This window comes from Tenebrio molitor, chromosome 1, assembly GCF_963966145.1.
Source record: "Tenebrio molitor chromosome 1, icTenMoli1.1, whole genome shotgun sequence".
Lineage (NCBI taxonomy): Eukaryota > Metazoa > Arthropoda > Insecta > Coleoptera > Tenebrionidae > Tenebrio > Tenebrio molitor.
The window spans coordinates 40436233-40444367 of record NC_091046.1 but is presented as its reverse complement, the minus strand read 5'-3'; positions in this window follow the sequence as shown (position 1 = coordinate 40444367).

Here is an 8135-nt window from a genome sequence, read left to right as displayed (position 1 = left end):
AGAATGAGAATTACTGCAAGTTTTTTTTTAAGAGAAGAAACGAGAAGTATCACGAGCAGTAGTTTGGCGGCAAAAGTTTAAAAAATAGATGAAGTCGATGAACTGTTACAACACAGTGTTGTTGTCCAAATCATTCTTCAAACAATTTCTTCAATTGAGAAGGTGCTGGTAGGTAATGCAATTACGACCTAGAATTTCGCAGAAACAGTTATTTTATTTTTTCCTATTATGGTTGAATTATAACATGGGTTCAATTGAAAAGTTCATCAAGTTGGCTTTGATCTTTATCGTTATCTTTGTCTAACCAACTTAATTTACGATGTTGTTGGCTTTTAAAAAATAAAGTCAAAGCCAACTTGATGAACATTTCAATTGAACACATGTTATACTTATTTCAAGTGAAAAAATACAAATTGAGAAAAGATAAAAAGGAAATAGCAGAAAATAAAAGATACTGTAAAACACATGTCAATGAACTGTTTCAAAACTTATCTACAATGTCATTGTCAAAGTAATTGTAAAAGAGATCTCGTTAATGTGTTTAGCAGTAGTAATACAATAAATGTAAGGAAACACAAAATGTAATTTAAAACATATTAAAAGCAAATTTTTGTTTTTAAATTATGACTAAACTGTGCATTGAACGACTTTTGTTTCTTCATAATCTGTGACAGTAGAAGAAGAGGAGTACTAAAAGGAACGTAAGGTAGAATTTAAAATATTGCAAAGGAACTACATATTAACAATTTTAAGGAAGTGTGAACATACATAAGAAAATGAAAAATACGACAAACTATGTAGCAAAAAAGTAAAAAAATTCTCCAAAAACTTTGTCAAAATATTTTTTATGAGTAATAAATCTAATTAAATCTTTAATATGTTTGACTTAAGATCAAAGTATAAATTAGAAAAAAGAAACAAGAAATAATACGAGAAATAAAAACTGAAAAACATACAGGTTATGAAAATTTACGGAAAATAACAGGACAGCTTACAAGATAGGTAAGGAAGCACAGAAATCAGAGAGGAATGTAAAGTCAACGATATATGTAGTATGTTGGATAAGAAGTCGCAGAAGAAAAAATCTAGAATGACAGAAGATCGACCCACTAGCCAAGATAGCCAGAAGCTACAAATCACTTTGTAGAAGATCAACGAAAAGACGGAAGGATTGTTGGTAATCCATCTCACAGGAACAACAACAAATCCAGTATTGAACAGGCAATTGGTCTACAGAAAGAGGAAGAAGAAGAAGTATCAAAATAATTCTTCAATTTTTTTTTAGGTTTTTTCAAATGAAATCCTGGGCTGAGAAGGCGTTGGAAACCGTCAATTGTTGTGCTTTTTTACAGCGTAAATTAATTGGAGCATGTTGACAGCTAACCTAAAATTTAGAGCCAAAAATTGTTTTCTTTTTTTTCTTTCTTTGCAATCTTTTACATTAAAAATAGAATAACTTAACGATTCCTATTTTCGAAGCAAATATCCAAGGGCACCCTTTGCTGAAAACAATGTTCAATCCACTTATTCAATGTGCGTAAAATGCTTTTCCATACATGTGCCGTTGTCAGGAGTGTTGCCTATGTGACTTTAACCACTTCCAGAAGTTAGTAACATTTTTGGTGCAATTTTTAGTAATATTTAACGTTTCAAGGTTTGAAGCAAGCAAGTTTGACTTTGTCGATCCTCTGTATTTTTCTTTACAACCAGGTACACAGCAATTCGCAACCATGATAGCACTTTAAAGAATTAACTAATATTGTCTCTTGTTTTAACCTCAATAACCGACATTCAGCTGTAAATGAGTGTTATGACTGTTTGTAGCTTTAGCCACTTCTAAGCAGTGACACCGCGCGATATACAAAAAGAGGTTAATAACGCTTTCCATACCGATTCCTGCGCAATCATCTGTCTTATTTTAACATTGGGAATTTTATTTCTTCTATCTTTTTCCCACTCATTGCCTTCTTCCGTTGAATAGGTGGATTATGTCCTGATTAAACATAAACAAATGTCATTCGTGTCAAACAGCGGGAAATTCAAATTTTACACTGTTCTAAACGGTTTACTTTTTTCAACGCCTGCACAATCCAGGATTTCATTTGAATGCGCGATACTAGATATACAGTAATATAAATGTGCTCTTAAACATGACAGGAGTTAGTTAAAGTAAAATAAAAAAAAAAAATCAAACTGGGCATTGAAGAGTTAAAAAAATCCACAAACTGACAATCTCGTCTCATAATTATTAAAGAATATTGAACAAAATATCGCGGGTTCAAATGAAATCCTGGGCTGGGAAGGCGTTGGAAACCGTCAATTGTTGTGCTTTTTTAAAGCGTAGATTAATTGAAGCATGTTGACAGTTAACCTAAAATTTATAGCCAAAAAATTTTTCTTTTTTTTCTTTCTTTTGCAATGTTTTACATCAAAAATAGAATAACGTAACGATTCCTATTCTCGAAGCAAATATCTAAGGACACCCTTTGCTGAAAACAAACATGTTCAATTATGTCCCGATTAAACATAAACAAATGTCATTCGTGTCAAACGGCGGGAAATTCAAACTTTACACTGTTCTAAACGGTTTAATTTTTCCAACGCTTACTCAGCCCAGGATTTCATTTGAACGCCCGATATTTTGTGCCCTTAAGAAATATAGATATACAGAACTGTCCCAGAACTACCTCCCCATAGAAAACAGGCATGTGTCAGAGCAAAAGAGACTCCAAGATGACTGAAACAATGTTCCTGTAGCTCGTCCTCGGGTATACAGGTGTCCCAAAAGTACCGCCTTTCCTTGAAGGTACGTCATTTGGGGATGTGGTAGAGTGCTGGAAAAATATTTAAAAAAAATCCTGACCCTCCATTTAGGAAATATACGCAATTTCAAAATATAAAAAAGGCAACGCTGTAACCTGAGAATTACCTTTATCTAGAAATACGTAATAGCATTGTATTATTGAATACCTAGGCAAGCATTTTGATGAGCTTGAGAGGTAACACAACAATCAAGCACTTCAACAAAAATTATTTTATTAAGATAAATGTTCAAAATTTTGCCCATTTGCGTCTAAACATGCGTTCGCTTTTTAAACGATGTTGCCGTGAATGCGCTCAAGCATTTCAGTAGAAGTAGATAATGAATTTTTTAAACTATTTTTCAGTACTTCATAACACTTCTAGATGACGCACCTTCAAGGAAAGGCGGTACTTTTGGGACACCTATATATTACTAAAAAATCGGACAGGTTGCTAGACACAAAAATAATTATTGATATCGCAACAATCAGCGAACAGTTTACTTGGTAATTTGATGTTTTCTGGTGTGTATAATATCCCGGCAACGCAATATTGAGGTCATCCTACCTTGATGGTCCTCGACTCTGATTGATCAAATTTAGGATGTCTTTTCTTGATTATCGCTTGAGATAGGACTTTTTGTCTTTAAAATTGAGATTAAGTATCAGATTTACCCAAATACATATTCCCTTTTTTCTGTTATCAAATTCAATTTTGTACAATTCTTGAGTTACCGTTGAACTCTTAATGGTTGAAAAATAAAAGAAAATATAAGAAGAAGAGAAAAATATATGAAAGCCAGAAATTGGAAAATAGAAGAGTTCCAAATAAGAAACTTTTTGTTTTTCGTCCATCTCATCCAAGTTTAACAATGTTGTACTTGTTGGAATGATGGATCTAGTGGCAAGGAAAAATCTTTGAATGACTTCGAATTAAGAGAGGTTTCACAATGTAAAAATATTCTTAAGCAGAACCCTTCAAACCTGATACTATATTTTTTTCTAATCTTGCGTAAATAAGTAAAGGTTGGTCAATTATCAAATATCAATTGTTATCAAAGGAAGTGAATATTTTTATCTATTTGCCTTAAAATTTGTAATAACTGCTCTTATTTTAAAAACTTCTTCTTGTAAATCTAGTTCCACTCTTTTATCATTAAAGATTCATCCTCTTCAGTCTATGATTACCACGTTTTAAAAAGCGAGTACCACCAACGTATAAAATACTTATAAACCTCGCCAGCCAATTACAAATCAACTTATGGCAATCACGTATTTCTACAAATGGCTGACAGCCTCTAATTTATTTAGTTTATCCACTTTCAATTAAAAATAATTACAGTTCAAGTTTTTGCGGTTATTGATCGTCTATCCAGATAACCTCAACTAATATAAATAATTCCTTTCTGCCTTGGCACGATATGGCCGCGATTAAACACCTAACATGCTAAAACCACTTTTTACATGATTACATGCAGTTACACTAATTATGGTAGTCTCGTAGCCGCCTAATTAAAAAATAGAAGATTCCCTCGTGTAATATTATTTTATAAATGTCCAGCAAATGTATCTTAGCACTTAACACGCAAATATACTTAGCCATCCGCGACGGCCAATCCGAAGAATATGCAAATTCACCTACGTGAGTCGCATGAACATATTTAATATTTGAAGGAAATTTCGTTTCGCTATCAGTTTCCAGATTTTATTTATATCCCACTTATCATTCGTACAAGATTTAATTGTACGGTGGTTTCACTTTAGGTTTCTTGGACGCATCCCGAATCGACAACGAACTGGAAACTGCAAAAATTAATCCACTGACACAAATTGATGCTGCGACCACCTACCGACAGTTATGACCAAAAATGATAAACAGTTTTCGTAATTGAAGTGACGGCTTTATTTATGTACTTCGAACAGGTTTGTCGTACGATCGTGAGCGCCCCGATTTCGTTAGTTTTCTGCTTTTGGAACAACAAATAAAGAAAATTTCGTCGTTTATTGGTCGTTAGGAGTCATCGCTAATGACGCCGTCACTCATTCCTTGATAACGTTGCCGTTAACATAATTTGTCCTGTGATAAATCCCCGATAGAAGTTTAACCGCCAAATTAAATCACGCTGATGTGGCGGCTGTAATTTACCAAGATAATGGGCGGCAAACCTTTCATGTTGATAAGAGTGACTTAGATGAGAAATCGATCGGTGCCTCTTGGGACGAGCAGCACCTCAGGGCGCCACCTATGACCCCATTCTCCCAACACTAATTTTTCGATGGCGTTTGCTTCGTCACTTCGCCACAATGGAGGTTTACGAGAAGAAAACCGTGTGACGGAGAGTGCTTTGTACTTGTCACTATTTTTCAGGATGGGACGTCATTGTAATTTTGCATAGAGTGTCCACGAAATAATTCACCCATTGTGCGTCTTCGCTATCGACGAACTGATGACTGTTGATGTAGTTAGTGTCTCTACTGGTGAACAAGAGAGGTCTTTATAGAGGAGCCTTGAAAAATGAGCAGCGTCGATGCTTTTCAAAAATTATTATATTTTTAACGATGCTAGCAACAAAGGTTGATTCGAGGTTGTCCGGGTGTGGGAATTTTGTGAAGCTCGCAGGATTATAATATTTGATTGTAGTGGTTATTGGTCGTGACGCCGTCGACCTTTTTAAATAAATAAATATTTTTACTTTATGATGCTTCGATAATTTGCATAGAATTGGCGAGTATCATCGGTTTTGTCAAATTTGTTGGTACCCGGACTTGCGGTAGTCAGGCCAGAAACACGCGACAAGATTCCAGAAGAAATCCATTATTTTAATCGAAACTGTTGCTGTTATTACATATGAATTTTAAATGAAGACAATAAATTATGTGGACCTTGGAGGTCGTCGTGATGCTCAAACGCCTATTATGCGTAAGCACCGAAAAGAAAGTTAATTTGAAACCTCAGAGTACCTTCGGTGATTATTTTTGTCTGGACTGGAAGTGTCTCAACATTTCGTCGGAAATTTATGGCTTGCTGCCAACACAATTATAATGACTTGGAAATCTGTCAAAATAAGAAAATTTTTACAGGCGTGAAGAAGTATAGGAAGACGGTGAATAGAATTTAATTACGGGAAAAGAAGAAAATATTTTGACATCATTGGAGAAAATATGGAGAAGACAGGGCTTGTAATAATCTCGAAAGGACTTAACATACACGGTTGGGTTCCTACTGTGAGGATTATTTATCTAAAGAGGTAGTAATGTTGCTACACAGATTATAGATACAGTTGTATATTAAACAGCTAGAAAAAATATAACAAAAAGAGCAACTTGATAAATTAGAATTTAATAAATATTAAATATAATATTACAAATTCTTTCTTGTTTTTTTTTTTGTTTCTGTTATTATGGACATTCCTATTATTTCTGAAGAAGAAGAGGATCTTTGAAAAACAATTTATAGCAGACGCCAATTATACAAGTTTATTTTCAAGCGGTCGAAAATCGGGCCTTTGTGTATCTCTGTTGAAAAGTGCCTTTTTTTTGGTAACCGAATCTCAAACACTTCAAATCCTAGGAGCTGAAATGTCCACAGGCGGCTCGACCGCCGTAAGGTCATTTAACGCATTTCTCAGGATTTATTTATCAATAATTACACAAAATATTTATAAATTAAATTATCTTTATTTAAAAAAAAACTCTAAAAAGCGAAATAACGAAATTATTGTCCAATATTTAACCGGTGCCACTGTGGTGTAACACGAGTCGCCCATGTGCACGGATGACAGACGTCAAAATCAAAAATAGCAAGATGGCCGTTCAACGTTAAAAAGTAAAATTTATACTTTTGTTGAATTTACTAGTATTATTGAACCTTCAAGTACTAATAATATTGCAACAAGAGAACTAGGAATTACTGGTGCCTTAAAATTTGAAAATTGAAAGTTTGAAAATTGTTATCATTCAGAGTAGAAGGTCTTTTGTGCTTCGCCCAGTTGGGACCTCGACTTCGTCTCAGTCTTTAATCTCTGGGCTTAGCACAAAAAGACTCACTTCTACTCTTAATGATATAATCTACCATTTTTACATCATTTTATGTCCTTACATAGGTCTTAATACCGAAGATTTATTTTCAGTTATTTTTTGGACCAGTCGAAGTGAAGAAAATTTTTTCATTTCGTTAGTTAATAGTTAACATTTAAATGTAATTTATTTTCTAAAATCGTTGCCATTTAGGAATTACCTAATGTAATTTATTATGTAGAGGATTTACACTGCATTGTAAATACAATAAATTTATGTTATTCTGCAGCCCATTAGTTAACATTTATTGCGTGTGATAGGTGGAGCTTTAAATCCAGGTAGAAGTAATAATTATTTAATTAATGAAATGTGAATTTATCGTTTCGTTTTTTGTCAAACAGGAACCTTACATTTTTTAATGTAATTATGCATCCGCATCAGTTTCAATAAAATTGATTCTCCATGTTCACAATTATGATTTTGTTATAAATAAAATGCTTCAGGTCACTTCCGGTGAAAGCAGTAAAAAATATTATAATTACTGTAAAAAATGCGGATCTGTTTGTATAGGTAGATAATATCAACAGAAAATTATTTTACCGTTAAACAAAATTGTTAATATTATTGTTGCAATCCTGGCGAATTGAATTACTGTGGAACGTAACAAATGTGTGGTAAAATTCTAGCGATAGAACTGATCCTGTAATAATTATAATGTACATACAAATTTACCAAGCATAATCCTGGTAATAGGTATGTTATTAATAAATTCTCATTTCAGCTGTTTGCGCTGTTAATTGCACTGTTAATTGAATTTTGATAGTTAAATGAAATCGCTTACCAATTATACAAACGGTTGAAAAATTGCGTAACAAATTTTGTTTCCAAATTGTGCAATTACAAACATATTTGGATTAAATTACTCGTCTTTGGAGTATTTTATACAAATTTTAATTGGGAGGTATTAAGTGCAGACCGGATTTAATTTTCTTTTAGTTACTATTAATACATAATGTCAAATTTTATGGTATTTATTAGAATGTCGTAATGACATCTTTTACCCCACTAGTGTGGTAAAGTGCAAGTGACAATAAAATGTTTGTTCTCTCGTCGTGATTTCGCTGATATCAAAGTTGCAACAGCTCATTTGCCGCAATCTCTACGTCCGAAGCAATATTTTCTTCATCTAACTCACTGACCTTCGAAGTGGTAATCATAACAGAAATAAAAATTGTCTTCGGCCTACAGCTTTGGTTTGCGTAATATTATTACATATTTCTCATTTACTAAAAATTGATACTTTGCTGTGGCTAAATA